Here is a 25,556-nt window from a genome sequence, read left to right as displayed (position 1 = left end):
CCAGTTAGGGCTGTGGTGTCATCAGAAGACACAACTGGGGAAGGATCCACTTCCAAGCTCACATGGTTGCAGGCAGGATTCAGTCCCTTGCAGCCTGTTGGATTCAGGGCCTCAGTTCCTTCCATCTGTTGGTTGGAGGCCTCCCTCAGTTCCTTGCCAGCGGGCATCTCCATTGGGCAGCTCACTGTGTGGCAACTTGCTCCATCAAGGGAGAGAGTGATGGCCAAATAAAAGTTGTAATTTTGTGTGACATAATCACACAAGTGACATTTTTACTGTATTCTGTTAATTAGTAGGAAGTTGCTAGGATAGCCCTACTCAGGGGGGAAGGGAGATCACACAAGGCTGTGACCATCAGGATTTGGGGATCACTGGTGGTCATCTTAGAGTCTCTCCACCAAAGGCAACAAGAGGAAACAAGACTGGGAGCGAGGCTGCGTGGGCTCTGGTGCTGGCGCCACTGCTCCTGGCAACGAGCGAGGGTATGTCCCTCGCCCTAGCCTTCCATTTCCTCTGCAGCACGCAGTGAGCTGAGGCATTTCACATGGGTGCCAGGGAAGCTGGGGCTCCACAGAGGCATCTCAGGGGCTGCTGGGGAGGATAGAGGAGTTGGGAGGTGTACCTTCCCTCCCCATCAGAGCAGCTTGGCTTCAACCTGTGTTCAAGATTGGCTCTTCTGTCCAAGGTTTTCTTTGAACAGAGACTTCCATGACTTAAAATCAGGTTGGAACCATTTGCACCAGCTGCCCTCGGAGGGCCCTCTTCTGCTGGCCCCATGTGGTTCTCTTAGGGTTCACAGTGGTTTGCGCCAAGACCAGAACTGTAGACCCTGAGCCAGTTAATGACATTGGCATCATTCTCCCGTCCAGAATTACGGGAAAGAGGGACCTGAGGCTGCACTGGGGTGGGTGGGGAGGTGAGTTACTGAGTTATTGGAAAACCAGTTTCCATTCTTGTGATCAGAACTGTCTATTCCACTCATTGGCGCTACTCAGTCATCATTCCTTTGTTTATTCAACACCGTTCAGTGTCACTATGGGGCCTTCTCAGGTTCAACCTCAGCGTGTTTGGTAAATGCCAAGCACATAGCCTAGGAAATTCCCATCCCAGCCACATCAAGGAGGGGTAGTAACTGAGGTTCTGCTCACCTTGTGGCTTGCTCCCCGGAGGAGGCCAGGGGACCCTGTTCTTTTGATCTCACTACGTCAGGGTCATCGTCCCTCCCTTTTTCTGGAGGCCGCCCCCCGCCCCCAGAAAGGAGTACCTCTGGGAAGAGTGGGAAGCATGGGCAGTGCAGATTAGTAGGGTAAGGAGGGCTTGACCCCAGGAGCAGGAAATATATTTTGGTAATAGGGTTTTCACTTTTTAGACTTGTGGGTGAAATTCCACGAACCTAGAATAACCCAGGGAGAAGTCTTGCTAGTTTTCTAAACTAGAGGCACACACCTTTCCCTTTTCCTCTTTCCCCCTCACTTCCTGTCTTCCTCTGCATATTTTTAACTTGTATAAAAGACATTGCTCAGAGTCTCAGGACTCAGAGCCACAGTGGGTCCTGGTTTAGGGACTAACTGCTACTAACCCGCTGTGGGACCACAGCCCAGCTGCCCTGGGCCCCGGTGGAGGTTGGGCTGCATGATTTTGAAGCCCCTCCTGACGTTGCCTGATAGGTAGGCTTCTGTCTGATTGCTGTGTCCAGAATCGTTCAAATGCATTGTCTTCCCAGGAGCCAACTCTCGCTCCATTAAACAGCTCCTCCCGGAGGCAGATGGAGCCCGCAGGGGGACTGTTCTTAAAAGCAACAGGTTGGGTGCTTGGCTGGCTCACAAAGGAAGTCTCCGGGGAGGTCCAGCCTCCCTGCTGCTCCCTGGGCAGGGGCTCTGGGCCCTCTCACAGCCCGAGGGGCGGGAGAGGAGCCCTGCCCTCTTGGAGAAGGGGTTACTGAGCCAGGGATTGGGGGAGGTGCTCCCAGAGGCAGACCCTGGAACACTTGACAGAGGTGGAATGCAATTCTGGGATGAGCTCTGGAAGGACAAGAAAGACCTCCCAGGAATAGGAATTGTAGTAATACCAGCTGAGTCTTTCCTGACTCTTCTGTCTATGCAAGATAGTTACGTACATTATCAATAATACCGGGGATGACGTGGTGCCCCATTTTACAGAAGGAAACTGAGGCTTCGAGAGCTCAAGGGACCTGGCCCAGGTGACTCAGCTGGGAAGTGATGGAGCTGAGACTGGGAGCCAGGTTTGATTTCAAAGCCCACCCCCCCCTTTCCATTGCCCCCAGCGAAAAGATCATAAGAGGGACGCAAAAAGGGGTTCTAAGTCAGGTCACATTCACAGACGGGCACCTGGCGGTTAGGATTTGGACCGATCTTTTTGCGGGACACAGCTGAACCCACAATTGTGGGGATGCCTTTAAGGCGAGAATAGGCAGAAAGAGGGGGGTAGGGCTCACGCATAGCTGGGACGCCTGAAGCTGGAGAGGCCAGCTCACAAGGGCTTTTGGACCCTGCTGAGGACTTCGGACTTAGTTCTGGACTAGGCACTGGGCAGGGTGGGGGGCATGGAGTGTGGGTGTGGATGGTCAGGTGGGCATGGTGAGCGCCGGAAGGAGGATGCGTGGGACGAGGACAAGAAGGGTGTGATCTGGGGCCATCACGAGTCTTCTGTAAAACCCCTCAGGGAGAGACAAGCAGGGCCTGAACCCAGGCGTGGATGGAAGGGTGAGAGAGGAGGGGTGGGGGGTGACTGGGAATTGAGGTGGCCAAGTGGGCAGGGCTCGATCTTGAAGGCAAAGGACGGGAGAGGAGGGGGTGTCTGTTGAGTGATTTGAAGGAGTTAGTCGAGGAGGGTGGACTTGCCCTAGAAGGAGCAGAGAGCACGACGGGAGGAAAAGCACGCGAGAGAGGCATGGAAGCCTCGCCACTCCACCTCGTGGACCTCGGATTCATCTCCCAGAGAAGGTGGGACCTGGCCTGGTTCATCTGAAAGGTGCCTTCCGGCTCTAACATTCTGGCTCTAACATTCCGAGGTTTCTGTGATTCTGAAAAAGTGCAGGCTGCGGCAATCAGAGGAGGCTTCGTGGGGGAGGGGGTCTTGACTTGGGGGAGGATGTAGAGGGCGTTTCAGGGGTGAGGATGGCTGATACTGAGGCCCAGAGCTGGGCTGAGTGCTTTGATGAGCCCGGAGAACCTTTCCCCGGCAGGGCAGCGGCAGGGCCTGTCCTCCTGTCTCGGGACATGCAATTACTGTCCCTCATCAATATTTCAGTCTCCGCTTTCACAGAGCGCCTCCCTCTGCCTTTCACCTTTGTCAGCAGCCTTCGTAAATAAAAAAGGAAGAAGCGCCGCCCCGCCGGCCCAGCCCATAGGCCCGAAGACAGAGGGGCTTCCCCGGCCCTTGAAGCCTTTGCATTTGTTTGTAACTGGAGACAAAGGAGACTTCTGGAAACTGAGCCCCCAGTCCCTTCACCTGCAAACTGGGGGCTGTCATGCTTGTCCCCCAGTTCCTCGACTCCCCTCCCCACGGGTGTAAAATTAATTCTGTCGTGCCCTCCTCCTTCTCTCCCTTCAGACAGAAACTCTTCATCCCAAGCCCTCAGGCACCGGGAGCACCTCGAGTGGAGACCTTAGAGACTTTTCAGAAATTTTTTTTTTAGTTAAAATTTAATTGACGTTATCTAGTTTTTGTTTTGTTTCGTTTCAGCTGCTCTGGGTCTTAGTTGCGGCACGCATGCGGGATCTAGTTCCCTGACCAGGGATCGACCCCGGGCCCCCCCGCATTGGGAGCTCGGAGTCTTAACCACTGGACTACCAGGGAAGTCCCCAGAAATGGTTTTAACTGGTTGTCAGAGGCGGGGGTGGGCGGTAGGTGAAATGAGTGAAGGGACTCTAAAGCTGCAGGCTTCTAGTTAAAACACAAGTAAGTCATGGGGAGGTCGTGAATAGCATGGCGACTGTAGCTGACAGTACTGTATTTGCATGTTTGACAGTTGCTGAGAGAGTAGATTTTCAAAGTTCTCATCACAAGAAAATATATCTGTGACTGGATGGATGTTGACTTATCGCGGTGATCACTTTGCAACCTAGAAAAATATCGAATCCGTATGCTGTACACCTGAAACTAATGTTATATCTCAGTTTAAAAAATAGAAACTAGTTATGTCAGTTTAGAAATGGAAAAATTTCAAAAATAGTTTTAAGCTTCTGTGTAGGTGACTACTTTTGAAGCAGAATCCTCACCTACCCGGCATAAAGAAACGCTGTGGTTCGATTTTCCGTCGGGGGTCAGTGCGGAACCCTTGTCTCCTGTAAGTGGACGAGGCTGTGCATCTGAGGGCAGAGCTTATGTCACACAGGTTTGGGTCCCCCCACTGGGAGTCAGGGCTTGTGGTTCCTCAGTGTCACGCTCCCAGAACACCGTTGGCTCCCTCTCTAGCACTGCTCGACTGGGACACCTCCCTCTAGCATCTCCCTCTCTCAGCTGTGAATGCAGGATGGGAACATTGTGTTGCTTGTTTTTAAATCTTTGTATGCTCAGAGCCTTATGTAGTAAGTATACAGTAAATGTTCGTGGATACAGATTAATGTATCCAAGTCATTTTGCAAATACTTACTGAGCACCTGCTATGTGCCAGCCTCCCTTCCAGGCTCTAGAGATAAGAGCAGTGAACCAAATAGACAAAGCCTGCTCTCACGGAGCCTCCATTCCTGTGGGCAAGACAGACTATCCATGAAGGAACACGTGTGATAACTGACGTGATTTGGGGTGATGAGGAACCCCGTTCAAGCAGGGTTAGGGAACAGAGCGGGAAAGCTATTTTGGAAGGGATGGTTGAGGAAGGCCTCTCTGAAGAGGTGACTTTTGGGTAGGCACTAAAGGGATGTGAAGGGGTGAGCCAGGTGAAATTCTAAGGGAAGACTGTTTGGTGGCAGAGGGAGCACCAAAGATGAAAGCCCAGAGGTGGGGATGAGCTTGGCAGGTTAGGGGAATGGTGGCTGGAGTGGAGTGGGAGAGCTCTGCAAGGGTAGATCATGCGGGCTCTTAAAGGTCAAGGTTGGCTTCATTTCCAGGAAGTCTGTTGACGCAGAGGATGACCCTGGGCATTTCCTGGCAGTCTTCCACGTTGTCTACACAGAATAGAATCCATTGGTAGAAACGGCTTTGTGGGGTGGCCCCTTGGGTGCCATATGTTCTCAAGAACAGTTATTTGAGATCCTACTACGGGGAGACACTGAGGCGCGGCACCAAGGACAAGGCAGACTCAGAGGAAGGAGTCTCTGCCTTCCAGAAACTCTGTCCCGCGGGACTCCGGCTCCCTCCAGCCTACCCTCCTCCCTGCAGCTCCGACGGGCGGCACAGCCCACAGTGGGCTGGGGCCTGGGTTCCCCCCGGTGGGCCTCCTGCGTGTGTCTGCATGGTTCGGCATCACAGCGTTCCCCTTTGCGGATTGGTCCATCTGGGGTATTAAATCTAGCATCCGGATGCTTAGGCTTGGATCCCAGCCCAGCCACTCTGTGGCTCCCGATCTGGTGCAGTGCCTGGAGCCACGTATGAAATACATAGATGTTGAAGGAATGGGTGAACAGCGTGTTGCTTTGGGCAAGTCACTGAATCTCCTGGTGTCTCCGTTTCTTACCTATAAAGCAGGGATAACAGAGGATTAAATGAGATAGTGCTTATGATAGGAGTCTGAGTCGCTGTGCCCAGCGTGTAGCAGGTGTGCAGGAAACGTAACTGCTATTTTTAAGCCGTTGTTCCGGTCGTCCCTGACTGCTCAAGGCTTTCAGAGCCTAGTTTCCTTTCCACATTCACTCCCCATCATATCTTTTTCTCCCCAAGTCTGTCCAAGATGAGACTCAATGATCATTTGCCAAAGTCCTATTTTTCCCCCAATAAGACATTTGCCTTTTACCTCCAGGGGACTCTGATGGTGGGACTTGAAGGTTCCTGGCTGCACATGGTGATAAAAGTCAGAACCAGCTACAGCCACCTCTGAACTGCCATCCTGGAAGAGACTCCAGAGACCACCTTGTGCAGTCCCCATATTTTTTAGGACATTAGTAAATTGCTTTCTGTATTGGACTGATACTTTGTATTCTAGGAGTCTGCAGGCAGCGTGGCAGGGGTGGGGAGATATGAACACGTGAGGATGCCAGGGCCCAGGGGAGGAACCGTGTGGTCCTGACATCACCCAGCGGCGGTTAGAAGCCTGACTAATGAGGGCATTCTGCACTTGGTGATTTCTTGTTCTTGTCAGCAGTCCCTTGAGATTGGGCCGGTCTCCAGATCTTTTCAGAGATAAAGGAGCAGAGCGTAGTGTCCTGTCTTCAGCAGCCGTCGCATCTCTCTCAGCCGGGCAAGCTGGACGGAAACGGAAACGGAGGCTGAGAAGTTGGGATGGAAACACGCAGACTATGTTTACTGAGTTTCTCTGAGCCATGGGATGGGCCATGTGGAAACTATGTTCTTGCTTCCTTGTGCATCCTCTTTTTTTTTTTTTTCTCGTTACACGGGCCTCTTACTGCTGTGGCCTCTCCCGTTGTGGAGCACAGGCTCTGGACGTGCAGGCTCAGCGGCCATGGCTCACGGGCCCAGGCGCTCCGCGGCATGTGGGATCCTCCCGGACCGGGGCACGAACCCGCATCCCCTGCACCGGCAGGCGGACTCTCAACCGCTGCGCCACCGGGGAAGCCCCACAGCCTCTTTGTCTTCACTTCCTAGGGCCTGTCAACATTCCAGATCCTCCGGCCCTGCCCCGCTGCAGCCCCTAGAGGTGTCTAGTCTGTGTTACTACAGCGTGGAAAGGACAGGGCTTGGAAGCCATTCGCTGGCTGTGTGCCCGTCCCATGGAGTTAAACATCATGACTCTGGGCCTCGGTGTCACTGCTGTATGGGAATCTAGAATGTCCCGCACAGACAGGTCATGAGGCTTCAGGGTCCCCGTAAATTATTCTTTCTCCGTTGCCTCTCCCAAGGTCTGTCTCAAAATCCATAGACATCATTATCGTCACTTGTGTCGCCTTTCTCTTTTTCCTTAGTTGCATTGAGGGCAGTGGGGGTCTTTCTGTAAAGAAGTTATTATTGTGACTCAACAGCTGTGCAGAAATGCTGGGAAACCATTCCCCTGTCCCACCGGGTCCCAGTGGAGGAGAAACTTGTGACCCCACCTTGGGGGCCTGTGCTCACAGGGAGCTTGTAGGAATGGGTTTGGGAGGGATCTTCCCAACACAAACAGCATTTTTTTCTCTATTTGCAGCAAAGGGATGGCTTTGAACCCATGAGTGTGGCCTTTATAACTCAGTGCTCAGAGTGTTTGAGCTAATAGGCCTTTAGAGATTCTAAAAGAACCCTCTTTTTGGGACTCAGTTCTAAGATCCTGAAAATCATCTATCAGGAGGGTCCTTTGAGCTGATCCAGGTACCAGCAAACACACCTCCCATCTGTCCGTAGTGTGACCACAGCAGACATCACCAGTGGATCCTAGCACTTTTCTCCACACTGAACTAGAATGGAGCCTTGGGATCCTCGCCCCACAGTGTCCAAGACTGAGAAACCCTATGCCTTTGCAGTTATAGAAATTCAGACACGGAGCCTTACGTATCCAGCTCAAGGCAGATCTTCTTGTTAGGTGGGCTAAAACATACACACACACACACAAATGTTCATACACACGTAAAGTTTATACTCATATAAAGTTTATATAAGCATCTTTCATAATGTATAAACACACATGTATGTGTGTGTGTGTGTATAGTAATGTATACATAAAACTTCTCCCCCTAGTTCTTTAAATCTGAGGTTCTCCATCAGGACCGATTCACCAGAGGCAAAATTTGCTGACGTCTCTAAAGAATAAAGTGTACCGTCACTCCAATAAAATATCATAGCCACTTCAGTCAGCCACATTAAAGCTGCAAGAATCTTTAGGAAATTGAGCCTCGTGGGTCAGGTGGACCACATTTTGTGGAACAGGCGAAATGCATCTGAGGTTGAGGGTGACTGACAAGTCGGGACATCTTTAGATAGGCAGGGAAGTGCAGTTACAAAATACCTTTGAGCTTCAATCAGATCTGGCAGAAAATTCAATCCTTTTTTAGAAGGCAGAGAAAGGTTTGTTTTAAATGGTGAGTTTCTCTTTGGGTAGAAAGGTGTTCCTTGGGTGCGTGGGACTTGTGTCACTGCCCTTATTTCCCTGCCTCCTCTTCCATTTCCTTGTGTCTCTTAAGATCCACCTTCCTTCTCCGGGAAACTTTCCCTCTCCTGACAGCCTGCAGCACCTCTAGTTACATTCCTGCTGAGATACACTGTCTTATGTTCTGTTGTTCTGTCCTCAGTGAGACATTCCCAAGCTCCAGTTGGGCACGAGCTCTCTTGCGGATCTGACTCCCTTCCTGAGGTATGGAGAGGGGTTCCAGGCCCACCTTGAGCTGTGTGGAAGGTTTAGAGGCTAGGCTGGTCCATGCATTTTGTGGCTCCCCAGGGCAGGTCACTATAGGGAAAGACTGGTGTGTCTGTTCCTTTCCACACCAGGATTCACAGGCTTGGGCTGGGCCCCGTCACCAGGGCTGCTATTTAGGGCTGGGGTCTCCTTGCCTTCCAGCCTCACGGATGCTTTGATGCTGACTGCATGCAGGAGCCAGGCTCTCCTGTCTCTTTGCAGTTTACTGATGCTCTTCTGTCTTGGCAGCTCCCGTTGCCATGCAACAGCCAAAGGTACCGCGCCAGTGGGCCCCTCCCACTGTTTGTGCATCAGCCCTGCTGTCTGTCCCCCTTAGCGCTCAGTCCTGCTGCAGGGTGGGGATGGAGGGACCTGGAGCAGCAAGCTGGGTCAATTTTAATTGAATTCTGCTTGCTACGCCTTCACTAATGATCTGTACCTTAGCAACTTTGAACAGAGCTAAGATGGGGTGAGAGTGGCTAATGGCTGGTTACCTAGTTGCTTCCTGGGACTTTGAATGTCATCTTGACGTTTTACAAACGTGACTCTTTGTTGCTGTTGGGACCTCCCCTAGAAATACAGTGACAGCCGCAAACTGTCATGCTTTGTTATTACTTACTATGTGTTTGTATTCACTTAAGCGTGAAGGCAGTATTAGTTCCATTTTACAGAAATGAAATCTCAGAGAGGTTAAGTAACAGCCAGGATCACACAGCAAGTAAAAGCAGAACTGGGATTCAATCCCAGGCAGTGTGGTTTTATAGTTTGTGCTCTTAACCAGTATTCTATACCGCCTTTCTACTTATAAAAGTTGAAACCCACCCTAGGGGATCTTAAAAAGCTAATGACCTACTTTTAAAGGCAGTGCTGCTGCTTTATGTATATAGCTGCATTTATTAAGTACTTAATAAAGTAAGTACTTAAAACTGTGCTAGGCACTCTTTTAAGTGTTCTTATAATAGCTCATTAATACCCACAACAGTCCTGAGAAATATTACTATTATTCCCATTTTAGAGGTGAGAAAATTGAGGCAGGTGGAGATTCAGTAACCAGTCCAAGGTCATAGAGCCAGGATGTGACAGAGCCCGAATTGGAACCCAGTAGTCTTGATTCCATATTCTACACACATAAGTAAAACTACTAGTTTATAAAACAAAATAAGGCAAACTTCTTGACTTGGTGATTGTGGGGGAAGAAATTCTAGGGATAGAGAGGGACAGAAAACCCTCCGGGAGTTGCCATATTAGTTAGTTACTACAGCTCAGTCTATGAGACCCCTCATTTTTCAGAATGTTTTATATTCTGAATGAAAGAAAAAAAAAACACATGACAAATACAACCTGTCAAATTTACTTAAAGGAACAATCATTAGGATTTGTGGGCAGTTTACTTAAAAACCAGTCTCCCTTATGTTCTCAATATTCTGTCATGAGCAGTTGCTTTTAAAATTTAGAGAAGAACTCAGAGGATGTCTGATTCCATTTTGTAATCTTCCTAACTTGTGGCCCCGTAGCTGAGCACGTCGTAGGCACTTGGGAGCACAGTACACATGCTGGATTGATTGAAAATTGAAGTGTTATGTGTGGGATTAGAAGATAACGAAGTGGGGAGATTCCAGGCTAGGTATTTAGGGACCACATTTTTTGGATGCCTCCAGGGTACCCAGGCTATACCTTATCCATCTCTTCTCCCACGCGTGGATCATTGGGGGATAAATTACAGCATTGTCGGTGATGGTGGTGCAGGTAGTATTGGGGTGGTGCCATTGACCATGCGGTGCTGGGAGCCCCCAACACCTGGCTTTCCCTCTTGAAGGCCGACACTCCATGTAGCCGTGTCGATCCTGCTTCATAATCTTAGTTTACAGTTGGCAGAAGAGGACAAGATTGCGAAAGAAACCCTTTGCAGTCAGCGCGCTTGGCCATCCGAGCAGCTCCGCTCCACATTCTGCCAAATTGCTAAATTCAGAAACGGTTAACGGTTTTGACATATCTGATAACCTACAAAACCGACACGTCCTGGGTTTGATCTTCCCATGTGTGTCAGAGGAGCATGAAATGAGCATGCGAGCCAGGCTGTGATACAGCCCATTGGGGAGGATCTAAATTAAATCGGAGGCTCCCCTGCCGTCCCCCCACTCGACGGCTTTCCAGTCCCGTGTGCCCCCCACCCCACCCCTTCTTCCCAAAGGGTTAAGTTACACAAGAGTCCAGGTGCCTGTGTCTCTCCTTCTCACCCTGTTTGTTTCTCTCCCCATCACTGTCTTCCTTGTTGATCTTATTGTCTAGGAGAAAGTTGACTCATTTGTAACATTTACCAGCCTCCCTCTCCCACTAGTAGGTGTGTGAGCAGCTGGGGGCTTTACCATCTGTGATCCTCCACACTTCCAGCAAATTCTCTTTCTACCTTTGCGGCGCTGTGCAACCAACCCAAGCTCTGCGCCTTCTCTGTGTCCCATCTACCCCCTCTCTCACACCAGAAATCAAGCTGGAGGGTGATGGGCGTGGGGTGACCTCAAAAAAAAAACCCACTCATTTCCTTCCTTCTAGAAAAATGTGCCAGGCATTTAGTGTTAAGGATAGAGAAGTGAGTACACAGGGTTCCTGCCCTCAAGGAGCTCATGCTTTGGGGAGGAAAGGCAACAACATGGGTGTTCCTAATTGCTGCAGTTTATCGAGCGCTCAGGATGTACGAGACACCGTGCTTTACCCAGATGATCTCATCTGATCCTCACAACAACCTTGTGAACTTAGGAAGCCTTCTCATTTTATTTTATTTTTATTTTTTGGCTTTAGGTAGTTTAATAAAAATTTGGGGACAGAATTTCTTTCAACAGATGCACTGCTATGCCCCAACTGGCCTTTTTTATGGCCAGTATCTGCTTTGACTGGTTAGGGTCTGGACCACACCACTGTCAGGGCCTTCCTTGGACGGCAGCCCGTGGGGGCTGGGGGCAGAGCAGTGGGGTCTCCTAGTTTTGCCCCGTCTGCCCTAGCTTTAGTGGATATCATAAAGGTGAGAGGAGCTGGGAGCGGAAAGAGCCTCATCTTGGAACTTAACCTTTGCAGCAGGTAATCCGCAGAGCTTTTGGTGTCTTTTCTTCGCTCCCCTTCTTTCCCCTCCCCCAGACACAGCCTTCTAGGAAAAACAGTAGGGAAGGGATAATGCTTGGCACCGTTGGGTGTTCAAAGCTCTGTACCCAGGCCGAACGCAGGCACAGAACGTTGGGCCGCTAGGGGCAGGCTGGGTGCGTGGAGTCCCATCTGCCCCCGAGCCCAAGGCTGGATGCGGTAACGTTCCGGCTGCATCAGCCCAAAGCCGTACCTGCCGAGGTCAGACTCGGGCATCTCCACGTCCGGGCTGGTCAGCTCCAGGTCAAAGCGCCGCTGGCACAAGGAACACGAATCGTTCGGTGATGCTGATGGTGCAACCCCTCCCCAGGCGCTGGTTGTGCACTGCTCCCCAGGGCATGCTGTAATTCTTCAGTCGCTTCCCATCCTTATAAAAATCTGTCTTCTCTGATCCATCAGGGTTCAGGAATCGGTTGTATTTAAATACCTCTGGGTCTGTGTAGCTCTCCGGGTCCTTCTGGGGACTCAGGAAGGGGAAGAGGAGGAGGCAGTCGCCGCATCGCAGGGTGAATTCCCGCCCATCTGCCACGGGCAAGGTCAGGTCTGCTACGACCTCGCGGGTGATGAAGGGTGCAGCGGTGAGCCTCAGGCTCTCGGCACGCTGTCCAGCACAGGCACGCTGTCCAAAACCTTCCGTGGGAGGGTGGTTATCTGCAAAATGGGCCGCTCTGCTCGCAAGAGAATAGGCTCCAGCTCTCCACGGACAGCAGCCAGGGCCTCGGGATTCTTGAGGAAGAGCAGGGGCCAGAGGCAGCAGGACCCATGCTCCCCTGCGTGGCCCAGAGCTGCAGCGCCGGAGCCCACGCCTGCATCTGCTCCGACACGCCTGCCTCCTCCAGGTGCAGCAGGTAACTCTCCAGCCATTTGCTCCGGTGGGCCCGAGTGGCCGGCCTGGCTGGGGACGGCAGCTTCCACAGGCGGCCTTTGACCCTGCACACCTGCTCCCTATCCCCCAGTGACAGGGAGCCACGTGCCAGTTTGGGGAGCAGCAGGTCGAGCTGGCGGAAGGCGTGGAAGCCGTCGGCTGAGTGGATGCCGTCATGGGCCTGGCTCTCCCGGGTGTGGGGCGCTGCCTCGACACCGTGCAGAGCCAGGTAGCGGCTCCGAGCGGGCCACTGTAGGAGAATTCGAGGAGTCCCGTCGCATGCCAGCCACTGCCTGCTTCCCTGGTGTCACCCAGCGGGGCAGTGTGGAGGTTGGCATACACGGCTTCCGTGCGCGCCTGGAGTTCTTTGTGGAGGAGAGTCGGTTTCATCTTGGACTTTTCATCGCTGGGGCTGTAATGCGGAAGCTGCGCGTCGAAAATCCTCTCCATGAGGAAGACGGCATAGACGTGGAAGTCCAGCCTGGTGCGAGGCTCCCACACCACCATGTCATGGGAGTGTGGGTCCAGGAGGACAGTGGCATACCTGCCCCCCACCAGCACAGTAAAGACATCACCGTGCTTCTCCTTCACCCTAGTGAGGAAGCTGGCAGCATCTTTCCCAGACTCCAAAGCGTAGCCCAACCAGGGGATACTGCCCTCCGGCGGAGGCTCTCCAGGTCGCCTCTCTGTGAGCCGGCTTCTCCCAAAGGCTCCGTTTAAGGGCTGGCACAGCACAGGGCTGGAGGAGACCAGTGTGCACCAGCCCTCTCCCACCCCAGGTCTGAGCCCACAGACAGGACACAGGAGCGGCGATTTTTGCACGAGAGGCAGGAGGGCAGGATGGTCATGAGCCTGGCTTTAGCACCACACTTCCTGGCTTCAAATCCCAGCCATGCTTCTCTCTGGCCGTGTGACTTTGCTTCCCTATGCCTGCTTCCTCACCGCGTGCGCCGGTGGGTCAGCAGCAGCACAGCCAGAAGCCCAAAGACCGTGGCCCAGGACATGGCAGGGCCAGCGACTAGGCTGCAGAGCGCTGTCTTCTCACCTTAGAGATGAGAAATGGCAGGGGTAGTAGGTAAATTGGCCAAGGTCACATGACTGGTAGGTGGTGGACTCAGTCCTCTGTCTTCAGAGGAGAAAACATGCTATTATTATTATTCATAAAAACATTTATTGACTATCTACCACGTGCCATGTATCAAGTGCCTACATACGTGCTATCTTTCAGTCTCTCTGAAATACTCCGAGGATGGTTTTATCAGACAGTCATGACTTGCTGAGGACAACATGGTAGGAAGTGGCAGCTTGGGGCTGATACCAAAGTTGGTCTGATTCTAGAACTTCCAGGCTCCTAACCCCTGGACTGTATCACCTCTCATTAGAGCAGTGCAAGGTTCACCATCAAACCAGCCACTTGTTAGAATGAAAGGAAGAGCTTTTAAACTTGGCTCCAGGCCCACAGGCATGAATGGGACCATCTCAGGGTACCTGGGTTCCACGTTTGCCCTGGCTGAGATGTACGATTCAGGTATCAAGTATTTTGCAGTGTGCCAGGCACTGTTGTTGCCGTGAGCCGGGCAGGGGGTGTCTTAGAGCTTGACGTTCAGGAGGGAGGGAACTGTGATGAGGTCCCTTCAGGTCGGGGGATCAGTGCTCCAAGGAAGACACACAGGATAATGGGATGAAAGGGATGCTGGAGAAGGCCTCCCTCAGGCGGGGCAACTGAGCTGCAGCCCGAGTGGCAATCTGGGTGAAGAGGGTCTTGGCTGAAGCATAGAAAGTTCTGGAAGCAGAACAGCTTGACCGTAGGAAGGAACAGAAATTCCTGGGTGTCTTCTGAGATCTCTGAGTGGTTCTGTGTGGCTGGAAGGTGACATCAGTGGGTGAGGTGGAATGCAGTCTGCAGACCGTCCTGCCTGAGTCACGGAGTCCCCACGTGGCTCCCTTCTGAGGGAGGCCATTCCGGGAGCAGCAGGGTTGGAGGCCTTTCCGATAGAGAGTGGAGAAACTCACTTTTGAAATAAAAGGGTTGGCTTCTCAAAGTCATGCTTGTCATCTCTAAGCCAAAGGGCCGTGATTTGTAATCACAGGGTGGATGGCACGCACAAATTCTGGTCTTTTCTTAAATAATAAAAGTGTGAAAACGGTCATCTCTTAGATTTGTTCCCTACCAAGCGCCCCCAAATGCAGCGTATTAATAAATACAATAATAGTTAATATTTCTTAAGTGCTCCTTGTCTGTGTTCCAGTGGGTTGAGAGTTTTTCTTGCATTAGTCTCTTTACTCCCCATGAGAGCTCTGTGAGCTTAGTACTCTTTTTTTTTTTTCCCGGTACGCGGGCCTCTCACTGTTGTGGCCTCTCCCGTTGTGGAGCACAGTCTCCGGACACGCAGGCTCAGCGGCCATGGCTCACGGGCTCAGCCGCTCCGTGGCATGTGGGATCTTCCCGGACCGGGGCACGAACCCGTGTCCCCTCCATCAGCAGGCGGACTCTCAACCACTGCGCCACCAGGGAAGCCCGCTTAGTACTCTTTTTATTCCCCTTTGAATGATATGGAAGCTGAGGTCTAGAGAGGTGAAATGTAAAGAGCCCAAGGCCTCACAGTTGGGAGAACAGGGCCTGGAACCCCTCATGCAACAGCCTGAGGTGTCAGCCAGAGCAGGTACTATCAGGCCCATTTTACAGAGGGAGAAGACTGAGGCATGGTCATGAAAAGGGTGTGGAAGAGAGTCGGACCTGGAATCTGGGTGTTCTGGTTCTGGCGGAAGGTCCACTAGCCGTGGGGAAGGTGGTGGCACCGCACACTCTACTTTGCCCAGACTTATTCAAGGATTCAAAGCCAAGGGCCTCCTTGAAGTTGAGAAAGAGCCCCTGGCAGCCTTCACTGGGGAGCAGGGGCTGGCGGCAGTCCCCGTGGCCACACCCCTTTGGCTGATTCTAAAGCCCATGTAAGGGCTGCATCTGGTCCACCTAACCCCCTGCTCAACCCTTTAATACACCCCAAGTTCCTCCAAATCACCTGGGACATTTTTAAAAGGGCACAGTCCTGGGCTTTGAGAGAGGCCTGTTGAATCAGGATCTTGCTCACAGGACCCTGGAATCTGCATTGACCTCCCCCCAGGCAGTCCTGAGGGGCGTTGAGGTTGGAGAACCACTAGTCTAGGTCTCAGTACTGAGCCCTCTGGGAAGGGTGGAAATGGCTGTGGATTTACTCTAAGGCTCTAGGCATGATGCTTAAACAAATTTCGTGGTTACTTTGGCCAGGGGAGAGGCTATTATCATCGGGCCCCAGACATTTTGGGGACAGGCTGGAAATAGCTTGCTGGCTGAGTGTTTCTATTTTGTATCAGTATGATTAGGTGTGTCTGGGGGCTGCAGTCTAAGTCTTTTTTTTTTTTTTTGGTATCTTTAAAAAAATTGTGGTAAAATATACATATCGTAAAAGTGACCGTTTTAACCATCGTTAGGTGTACAGTTCAGTGGGATGAAGTACGTTCACGTTGTCGGGCAGGCAGCCCAATCCAGAGGGCTCCTTTTGGAACAGTCTAGGAGGGAGGGGCTGTGTACACATGAGGTGCTTAATAATTTCTTTCAGATGACAGTGGAGCAGCGGGGGTTATTGGGGTGATGGGGTAAACTCTTAAGCATTAATCATCCCCGCTTCAGACTTTCTTGTGAGCCACTTAACCTCAGTCTGAGATGCTGGTGGAGGAGATGCTGGTGAGCTATGTTTAACGTTCAATTTCTATTTCTGGGCCAGGCAGGATGATGAGTTCATTGTCTGGTCAATGCCAAGGGCTGGTCGATGCCAAAGGCAACTTCCCCTGCCTCCCCCAGTTCCCCAGCAGAATAGAGGCGATCTCTGTAAAGAATCCAAGGTTCCCTCCTATGTGTGTGTCGCTAAGAGGCAACCCTCGGTCACAACTGGGACTAGGGTTTCAGATGCTGCCGGCTCAAGACTGATTGAGTTGAGAACTAAACAAATGGGCCTTTTTATATTTAAGAGGAGTTTTTTGTTTTTTTTTTTTTACCGTGTGTCAACAAAAGATCTGTAGACCATCTTGTTATAAATTTCACACTGCTGACTTCATACGTATGAGAGCGCTCACGACCCATTTACATTTTTTGGTGCATTTGGGTTTATTTCTGTGGTTACCACTCTGAGGAGGCCTACAAAAGCTGGCTTGTTCGGTGGTGGAGCACGTTGCCAATGGAATTTGGTGAGCCTCACAGCAGTGGAGGGGAGGGCGTTGGCTCAGCACGTGCACTGAGTTACAGAAGGATTGAATTTTGCAGCTGGAAGGGAACTTCCATAGAGTAAACCCCTTATTTTTTTTTTTTTTTTGCCGTACACGGGCCTCTCACTGTTGTGGCTTCTCCCGTTGCGGAGCACAGGCTCTGGACGCGCAGGCTCAGCGGCCATGGCTCATGGGCCCAGCCTCTCCGCGGCACGTGGGATCCTCCCGGACCGGGGCACGAACCCGTGTCCCCTGCATCGGCAGGTGGACTCCCAACCACTGCGCCACCAGGGAAGCCCACCCCCCTTATTTAAAGATGAGGAAATTGAGACCCAGAAAAGGGGGTGGGTGCTTACCCAAGGTCACCCTGCTAGTTAGGAACCCAGCCCAACACGGGCCTCCTGGTCCCCAGCCCACTGACTTTCCGCTGCATCAGACCTTTCTAGTCCTTGAACTCTGGCTTCCATTGACTGGTTGGCTTTGCAATATTAAAAAAAAAAAAACCTGAAGATAAGTTTTCCTGGAATGAGAAGTCTTTCCAAAATCATTTATAGATTATGTGCCTTCTCCAATTGCCTTTTCCTGTACTCGGGTAGAATCAATCTTTGCTCCTGGGCAGACGTTTCCGTTTCTTTCCTAAGATCTTCATCTTCCTGATTACGTTTTGGAACCCCCTGCCTCTGTTCTGATGAGAGCCCTGGGTACTGAGGCTCTCTTTCCAGGATGGCAGCACAGCTGGTTTGAAAAGTGGAGTATTGAGTCATCAGCTTTCTGGCGTGGCTTATCCTTTCCCAGAATTCTGAAGTCCCATCTGATGTTATTTAGTCACTGTCCTTTCAGTCTGGGAAATGATTCAGATATAAGCTACACAAAGAACTCAACAGAGCCCTCTGTGATAGGGGTTCTTGAGGAGACATGGAAAGCTGGCTCTATTGTTTGGACATCAACGATCGCTCGAGAGCCAGACCCCTCACATTCCTGAGTAAAAACTTCTAGGAAGGTTCTGGGCTCTTGTGATGTACAATCGTCTCAGCTGCAAATTCAGATTAATTGATTGACTAAATATTGTGTTTATGGAGGACTTATTTTGTACTGACCCCACTCAAAGTAGGAGGTACAAAAAGGAATTTAACATGGTCTCTGACATAAGGAAGAAGCCATGAGTTGGTGCCTAGGTATCTATTAAGGGGCTTTATTACATGCTTCTGTTTTCTTGTTACCCTTAAAGAATCAGAGAAAGTTGCTAGAACAACAACAAAGGGCACTATTGAGCCTTGAAGCTCAGTGAGGGCTGATCTATTCTCTTTCACCTCTGTGGTCCCGGGACAGTGTGGATGCTCAAAGAATATTTCTTTCCATGCACAACCCCTCCCCCGCCTTTTTTTTTTTTTTTTTTGTGGTACGCGGGCCTCTCACTGTTGTGGCCTCTCCCGTTGCGGAGCACAGGCTCCGGATGCGCAGGCTCAGCGGCCATGGCTCACGGGCCCAGCCGCTCTGCGGCATGTGGGATCTTCCCGGACCGGGGCATGAACCCGTGTCCCCTGCATCGGCAGGCGGACTTCCAACCACTGCGCCACCAGGGAAGCCCTCTCCCCCGCCTTTTTAAAACAAACTTCCATAAAGGAGGCACCTTTTGTGCAGAGGGATAAGACTGAACCTGGGCCTGTATTACCTAGGTTTGAGTCTCTGTTCTACCACTGAGCTCTGTGCCCCTGAGCAAGTCACTTATGTCCCTAAGCCTCCATTTCCTCATTGATAGAATGGAGGCGTCATGATTCATCTTGGGACCGTGGGTACATCACTGAACCTCTCTGATCAGGGATTTCTCCTTTTTAAAACAAGAGGCAGTGAGGATGCGTGTGGAAGGTCCACTGGAATAGGCATACAGCTAAACAAGTATTCATTGTTATTCATCCCGTGTCAGGAATGGGCTTTTACTCTTTCACCTCCAATGGAGTTTCGGGAGAATACGTCCATTCCAACACAGGTAACTTCCGATTGCCAGTGTGTTGATGAATCCCCTGGGCTGCATCCCTGCCCTCCCAACCCCGATTCTGCTGCCGTACTCACAAAACACAAGGTCATTTGAGAAACTTTTGAGGCCAAATGTAACTGGAGATAAAAGCTAAATGTTCAAGGAGCCCGCTTAGCAGTCCCAGCTGACCAGAAGCGACGTTTTGGATCACCTACTGCTTCTGAATGGCTTGGGTCACCACACCCTCAATTATCACCGGCAGTGATAATTGAGAGGCACATGGAACGGTTATTTACAAATGGTTATTTGTAATTGAAGACCACAGATAATGGTCACATAAGGTCCACCCTAGGTAATCAGTCCCTTTTATTTCTTCTTTTTTCCAAATTTCATTTATTTATTTATTTTTGGCTGCATTGGGTCTTAGTTGCTGTGCGTGGGCTTTCTCTAGCTGCATCGAGCAGGGGCTACTCTTCGTTGCGGCACGCGGGCTTCTCATTGCAGTGGCTTGGCTTGTTGCGGAGCATGGGCTCTAGGGTGCGTGGGCTTCAGTAGTTGTAGCACGCGGGCTCAGTAGTTGTGGCGCACGGGCTTAGCTGTTCCGTGGTGTGTGGGATCTTCCCGGACCATGGCTTGAACCCGTGTCCCCGGCGTTGGCAGGCAGATTCTTAACCGCTGCGCCACCAGGGAAGCCCAGTCCCTTTTATTTCTGATAGACATTTGAAGAAAAGGCTTGAATTTTGAATAAAACCATTTTCTTTTTGCTGTCACGGCCCTTCAGTTATTTCATTAAGGGATTGAAGTCAGAAATCATTTATGACTTTTCCCCCATACATTATAGATTTGGGGGATAAACTATCTTTGGGGATTTCTGTTAACAAGAAGGAAGAGTCTAGGCTTAAGCAAGAGTATAAAAGAAAATTGAAACTAAAAATTGGTTTCTCGATTTGACTAAAGTAAAGCCAAAAGCTTTGACTACATGCACGGGCCAGCATAGAGAAGGTCAGGGTGTTAAAACAAAAAAGTTTAATTACAAAGAAGTTTAATTACTTAAGTTCGACATTGGGCTGCCTGTTTCCAAATACCCTGAAGCTCAATTATGCTCATCGTGAAAAGCGTGTGTTGATGTTTACTGAGATCAGAAGGAAGTGAAAGGCCAAAGTGCTTTCCCTCTGTTTCTGTGGCCCTCCCACTTCTGTCCTGATTTCCCTCTCCGTGAAGTCACTCGCCTTTGACCTTGGACATCCAGGAGCTTACCTCTTCTATCAGAACCTCTTAGAAGCAGATGCTTCCTGCATCCTCGCTCTTATGGACTTGGGTCCTGCTCCCAGGATGCTGACCTCCTTGACCTTCTGCTGGAGGAATAACCTCAGACTTGGTCAGATGGAGGATCACCGGGAAATCACCATGATCTATTAATATTTTTGAGTATTAGTGTTATATATCAGTGTATGTATATATCTATTCATATATATGTCAAGCATAACTGTCAACGGTTTAACAAAGTTTATGGGAGAAAAGCTTGATAATCGAGAAAACTCTACCCCTATTTGTTGCTTTTGATGTTGTGGTTTTTCAAACGTTTCGAAAGCTGGTTGTTATTTGATTTAGTGGCTTAACATTGGAGACGCTGTCTGGGATTTTTGGCCTCAAAAATTCTATCACCTTGGGCTTCCCTGGTGGCGCAGTGGTTAGGAATCCACCTGCCAGTGCAGGAGACATGGGTTCGTGCCCTGGTCCGGGAAGATCCCACATGCCGCGGAGCGGCTAGGCCCGTGAGCCACAACTACTGAGCCTGCGCGTCTGGAGCCTGTGCTCCGCAACGGGAGAGGCCGCGACAGTGAGAGGCCCGCGCACCGCAATGAAGAGTGGCCCCCCCGCTCGCCGCAACTGGAGAAAGCCCTGACCCAACACAGCCAAAAATAAATATAAAATAAATAAATTAATTAAAAAAAATTCTATCACCCTTAGGGCTAACATCTTTAGCCACTTTGCTCTCCCCTCTGGCAGTGAAGTCCGGGCAGTTATTTGGAGGAGGGTTGGGTCTTATAATAAGGGGGTCTTTCTTGGTTCTGCTAAAGACCGCTACCCGACTCTGCCCTGACACTCACAGGGTGTGGTGGCTTCCGGTGTTATTCAGGCCACTGGTTCAGGGACCTTGGCGTTGTGATGAATGGCTTGGGTACCGGGCTATCTCAGGGGGCTGCTTATCCTGGAGCCTCCTGCCTGCACCTGAGCGAGCCTTCTCTTTGGGGTCACCCTCAGAGGGTACAGGGCATTTTGATGCTACGGCACTGTGTCATTTGGACTTGAGGATATTTATCTTGGCTTGGAAAAGAAAGCATTAAATTTGCGGTCAGGGGAGACCGAGAAGGAGAGAGGGAGGGAGAAAGGCAGGGGGGACACATTCCTTCCAGAGGTTTGGACTTTAAGATGAGGGATGGGGATGGGGATGAAGGAAGGCCCACAGGTCTGTGGAGAGAGTCAGGGATTGTCCCCACCATCATCATCATCCTATCCGATCGAAAAAGGCTATGATTGTAAGATGCCCCTCGGTTTCAGAGAAGTTAAAAAACATGAAAATGACATGAATCATGGTTGGCAACGTTGGTGCTTTCATCTCACGTAATCCTCTTAATCTTAAAAGGCAAGTCCTCTCGTTCCCATCTTAGCGGTGAGAAAACTGGGACACAGAACTTGCAGAAGATCACTCATCTGGCTCTAGTGTAGGAGCCGAGATTGAAGCAGGTATTCTACCACCCTTAGGGCTGACATCTTTAGCCACTTTGTTCTACCCCCTGGCAATGAAGTCCGTGGTGTTTGAACACTTTGATGTCAACATTTTGACCCAGCTGTGTCAGACAGATATGTTAACTCCGTTCCATTACTTTTAGTAAGTAACTTAAACCTCATTGACATGTTTTCACATTATAATTATTATTATTATTTTTTTTTGCGGTACGTGGGCCTCTCACTGTTGTGGCCTCTCCCGTTGCGGAGCACAGGCTCCGGACGTGCAGGCTCAGCGGCCATGGCTCACGGGCCCAGCCGCTCCACGGCATGTGGGATCTTCCCAGACCGGGGCACGAACCCGTGTCCCCTGCATCGGCAGGTGGACTCTCAACCACGGCGCCACCAGGGAAGCCCACATTATTTTTCTTAATAAGGGCTGGACCCAGGGTTGTGAAATGCTGCTTTCGGTGTGTTTCATGTCTACTCTGCTCCTCACCCTCTCCTACATCAGGTAGATCTCTGTTGATAACATTCAGATAATAAACATTACCTGCTATATTAGTCTAGAGAATCTGTGAGTTACCGGCTGTGTGACCCTTTGCAGATACCTCTCTGCACATGCTTCCTCGTCTGTGAAATGGGAATGATAACACTTACGTTGCAGGATGGGAGTGAGGAAGGGAAGGTTAAATAACGTTTACTAAAGTCCCTGGCGTTCAGCATGGTGTATAATAGGAACTCAAAATATGTTCAGCTTGTTCCTGTCCCCCTTCTCCCTGGGTCCCCGGATAGGAGGTGGTCACAAGCCCCGAACCAGAACCCTTTCTGACACACCTGGCCATGTCTCATATATATAGATGAACAAGTGGCTCTCACATCCCCTTGTAACTGGAATCATTTGCAAACACCTCATTATTGTCTTACAGCTTTTTAATTTGCCTGCGCAAATAGAGCCTGCCTGGCTGACTTTGAAGGAATTTTCATATCTAAACGCAGCCTGTATGTGTGTGCTGCACCCCAAGGGGGCAGGCCTTCCTGCTCATCATGCCAGCAAGGATCTTGTGCATGGCTTCCTTACTTTTCGGAGAAAAGATGGGACTCAGTCTCTCCATATCGTCAGAAAGCTTTTTTTGTTGTTTGAAAAAAAAAAAAAAGACTCAAAATGGGAAATATTTTCCTGGGGAAAATCGCTATGGTAACTCAGGTCCTTTCTTGCCCCTCCTTGGGTTCATTCCCATCCCATTGCATGTCTTCGGAGGGACTGTGGAGTGAGGTTCAGCCTTGCATCTTGGATTCCCTAAGAGGGAGGGAGATGGGAAGTGTGGGCGTGTGTAATAGGATACAGCTGCAGTGGTCTTTTCTCTCTGACCATATTTCGAGAAGAATAATATTTGAAGCACAGCCTAGCTTCCCCCAAAGGCCACACGTGCCTTTTCTGCCCCCATCCTGAGCCTCCCCTGCACTCTCATGCACCTGCTTCATCCCTCCACTTCTTGGTGGTGGCAATGTAAATCACACTTCAGCACCTTATGGCCCTGAGACACGCAAAACTTAAGTGCTCCCAGTTTTCAAAGACCTGTTGGGGAAGACTGTCCACATCAGTGGCTGCAGATAATTTTGGTGTCGTCTTTGGGAAAATTCCAGCTTTTTGTTTAGAATGTCTCTGGCTTTCCAGTAGCACCTTTAACACTGAGAGCTGATCTGGATCTAGTACTATATTGAAGCCATCATTTTTAAGTGTGATAAATGGTATACAACATGGAAGAAAGGCACGAGGCACCCTGACAATTGTTTTCATTTTTATATGTGTGTGCATTCACCTAGCCAAGATCCTTATCCTCATAATATTATGAATTCTGCTGCTTTCATTTCGACCTCTTTTCCATATCTTCACATTATCACTTTTAATAACAGTATCATTTTTTGAGTAGTGAATATACTGTGATTTGTTAATGATGTACCTACGTGAACCATGATTTATGAAATTATTCCTCTGATCTTGGACATCTTAGAGTGTTTACAGGTTTTTCCCATCAGAAGGGAAATATTATAGTAAACATCTTTGTGCGTAAACCTGTTAGCTTCTGTTGAATTGTTCTCTTGGTGTAATTTCCCAAGAGGGAAATTGCTGGAGTTGAAGGCGGTAAACATCTTCGCAGTTCCAGTGATGTAGCGCCTATGGGGGTATTTTTAAAATCAGTGTTCTCTCTGCTAGCGTCTTGTGCCAGAAACATATCAGAAGAAAATAATACAAGTGAACAATTAAAAAGATAATTTCCATCTTGAACTCATCTAGACATATGGAAATCAAAATGTGGGTTTGCGTAGATGGGTGGCTGGCTGCCTTGGAAGGCTCCAGCTCTTTAATACTGTGACTATGTCTTTCGTTGTGGGAGACAATCTCTAGCTGTCTTGTGCTTCTGGAGAAAAGGTATGCACACTATCTGTTCACCACCCCCGCTTCAGCATCCTGAACCTGCCTTACGCTCATTGGGAGCAGAATGGTTAGACCTGCATCGTATGTCACCAACTGACGAGAGTTCCTCTCCCATCCATGAAATAACCTAGTGTCCACAGATTAATATGTGCATATCGTGTGTACAACAGTTAGATTTTGGGTTGGAATAGAAGAGGATTTTGAGGTGCTCTTTTGGGAGACAGAAAAAGAAGGTACTGGACGTCAGGGATGGTTAGCTAATTGTAGCTTATTGAGGACTTATCTCAGACCAGGTGCTGTTCCAAACGCTTGACGTGGAAGAATTTATTTAGTGCTCAAAACATCCCTACTAAGTAGGCATATCATTATCCCCATTTCACAGATGGAGTAACTGAGGCCAAGAGATTATCTTGTCAGGGTCACACAGGACATGAACCCACGTGTATTCGTTTCCTAGAGCTGCCATAACAAAAGTACTGCTGTGTGCGTCTGTCTGTGTCCTCCCTTCTTATAAGGACCAGTCATTGGATTTAGGACCCAGTCTAATCCAGGACAACCTCTCTTAATTTAATAACATCTGCAAAGACCCTATTTCTAAATAAGATTCCATTCTGAGGTTCTGAGGGGACATGAATTGAGGGGGACAGTATTCAATGTACGACACTATGGACACGGTGGAGAAAAGGGAAAGAAAGCAGGAGCCCAGGCAGGAGCAAGTTTTGACCAGATGGCCCTGAGAGAGACACAGGATGGGCGACAGTCCCCTTGGGCCTTTGAAGAGGCTGTGAGCCGGGAGCGAGTGGAGGAACCCTGTGCAAGAGATGGGGGTGCCTGGCACAGCCCGGCTGCATCAGCGTGAAATGATCCTGCCCGGAGCCAGCTAGCTTTGTGGGAATGTCTTTAAGGAGTAGGTTTGGGGTTAATGCCCTGCCATGCTTCAGTAGCTTAAGGAAAGGTTACCTAGAATATTTACCTTCTCAAGCAGTCGAGTGATTCATTACACCGTGTCTCTGAACCTGTGGGGGAAGCCCAGAGGCAGACATAAGTGTCTCCAGTCGTAAAGTCAGACTTGGAGCACCAGCCACAGGGAAGAAAGTATTTTGGCATATCATCTGCATCACTGCAAAATAAATTTATAAGCATTCCAAGAAAACTGCAGGGGAGAGTGTAGAAATTCTCCAGCAGGCAAGGAAAGGTAAATGAAAATTAACTGTACCATGCCCATTAATTATTCCTTCCAGGTGTGTAGAACGTAATTAATACGATGTGGACTGCCATGCTGTCTCTCTTGTTTTATTTAGGTGACCATAAAAGGTAATTTATAAGGGCTTTCCTAGGTTAACTGCCAATTTAATTCCTTGGACTGTGATTTTCCACAGGCTCTTAGGTTTCTCAACAGTAAAATTCATCCACCGCTGTAGGGGCTTTCAGGAATTTGTGATGAGGTTTGGGTTGGGGGCTGCTTCTCCTTTACCTGAGATGCTCAGTGTCTCCACCCTGAGACCAGCCCGAAGGTGCCAATTCCTGTTAATCCTCTGTTAATGTGAGCGTTTTCATGTCACTAAGTGTGACAGTTGTGTACAAAAGAAGCTTTTAAAGAACTTTAAGTTATAAATCTAGCAAGCTAGCCTTTAAGTTAAGAATCTTACTCTGCGACTCATAAATCTAGTAAATTTTTTTTTTTTTTTTTTTGCGGTACGCGGGCCTCTCACTGCTGTGGCCCATCCCATTGCGG

General features: G+C 49.8%; 1 protein-coding gene and 1 pseudogene across 10 annotated transcripts in view; one reads left to right on the top strand and one right to left on the bottom strand.

Annotated features, from left to right (window-relative positions):
- The window catches only part of CHST11 (carbohydrate sulfotransferase 11), a 280,883-nt gene that overhangs the window by 93,837 nt on the left and 161,490 nt on the right, over positions 1–25,556 (top strand). The window lies entirely within an intron of this gene.
- On the bottom strand, positions 5,556–13,441 carry LOC112391040 (prostacyclin synthase-like; annotated as a pseudogene).

This window comes from Neophocaena asiaeorientalis, unplaced genomic scaffold (genome assembly GCF_003031525.2).
Source record: "Neophocaena asiaeorientalis asiaeorientalis breed wild unplaced genomic scaffold, Neophocaena_asiaeorientalis_V1.1 scaffold418, whole genome shotgun sequence".
In the NCBI taxonomy this organism is placed as follows: Eukaryota; Metazoa; Chordata; class Mammalia; order Artiodactyla; family Phocoenidae; genus Neophocaena; species Neophocaena asiaeorientalis.
Note: the sequence above shows the minus strand (reverse complement) of the source record. Positions and strands in the feature narration are given on the sequence as shown.